At 36.9% G+C, this 1557-nt stretch overlaps 1 protein-coding gene across 2 annotated transcripts in view; it reads right to left on the reverse strand.

The window, feature by feature from the left end:
• Window positions 1-937: 937 nt before the first annotated feature.
• Window positions 938-1557, reverse strand: part of LOC137982674 (uncharacterized) — a 35255-nt gene continuing 34635 nt past the window's right edge. For both annotated transcript variants that reach the window (XR_011118788.1, XM_068829804.1), the window contains exon 4: window positions 938-1557. This exon is cut by the window's right edge and continues 1750 nt beyond it. The gene's annotated coding sequence lies outside the window, so the exon portion shown is untranslated.

The following is a 1557-nucleotide window of genomic DNA, read 5'->3' on the forward strand; positions in this document are numbered from 1 at the left end:
GTCTTCAGTAAAAACATAATTGGAAATGTGACAGCCAAGAATTATTTGAAAGAAAGCTTGTCGTCTATTTTGTGCTTCATTATTCAATGCAAAGGTTCTTCATGGAAACGGTTTGATCCTGAAATTTTGTTTGCTGTAATATTTGTTATATTGCGCATATTGACACGATTGAGTTTCTTGTCTTCACGCACGCAATGAAATAGGAAGAGGTTTTCGCCTCTAAGAGCAAATATGTTGTTTGTTTCAATACATTTTTCGCTGGAAAAGGATTCTGTGGTATTTTCAGCCTTTGTGAATTATAATATGTTGTGTATTGAATTTTCGAGCTTAAGGTTGAAATGTGATATGGGAGAATTTTTTTAGTATTGCTCTGTAAACAGGAAAGGTTCACAGGCCTGTTGGAAGCGTGCTTGAGTTTCAACAAAATGAGGCCCAAAATCAGTGAAAAATTGTGACGCCGATGAATAATAAAGTAGCTGCTATTTCCAAAATGATTGAATTACCTAGTGATAAATAACGTCGTATGCGTCCTGGAGAGTAAATTTTGACTTAACATAAACAAATGGTTAACCTTTTAAGAGTTGGGCGACTGTGATCTTTGTTTTGACTTCGCTCATTTATTGTCAAACTTTAGAACACTTGACAGAAAAAGAAACTTACAAAAACCCGGTATCTTGCCATCATTTGACACATATGCTTCACTGTTTGGCGAGTAAACATGTCGCGGTTACTTAATCACGGCGCCTGCTGAATTCCGGCCATGTCACTTTCGATTTTGCAATTTATTTGAACGTAGCAAAAATCTCCCAAAATGTTTGTCGCTGATCGTAACTTTTATATTCTATATTCACGGTTCAAAATTAATGTTGTTTTCATGTCGTAAATATTTTATTCTCGATCGACAGTCCCGGAAACTTCCTTCTGCTTGGCCTAAAAACTGTGTATCAATAGTTATTTACTTTTGCATCAATATTTGTTTTTCCATAAAGCAAGGTAACAAAATCTGTACCTTGCTCAGTTCGCATTTGTTAGCGTTAATAGTATTTTCGGTCCAATGCTTCTGTTTTATGAGGGGTATATTGTTTTGGTCTCCCATCAAGGCACTAACCCCGCCAGACAGGGGCTAAACTTAAGTAAACCACAGCTGTCAGATGCTCAGAGGGTACGCTTAAACTAGTGGTGAAAGAAACTGTGAGAGAGCTTGAAAATTGTCAACACGTCAGCCCAGAAGCATATGTTTCTCTTTTCCCATTTATTTTCTTCAATCTTTCTGGGTTCAGTACTTTGCTAGTAACCATATGTCTTCTCAGGCTATTTACCCAAGACTTCTACCATGGCACTACAATGATAGACAATACCAAAACAAGATCGTGCACTGTTAGAGCTACATATTATGCAAGGACAACTTGAATCTCCTGGAAGACAACACACAGCTCAGTTGACATTTTATATGGAATAAATCGCTGTGTTACTTCACTACCACACGTAAGCAATGCGTGTCTATTTTTCCTCAAGAGGACAGGAATTTCTTCTTTCTACAAATGATTAATTAATAGG

This window comes from Montipora foliosa, chromosome 13 (genome assembly GCF_036669935.1).
Source record: "Montipora foliosa isolate CH-2021 chromosome 13, ASM3666993v2, whole genome shotgun sequence".
NCBI lineage: Eukaryota > Metazoa > Cnidaria > Anthozoa > Scleractinia > Acroporidae > Montipora > Montipora foliosa.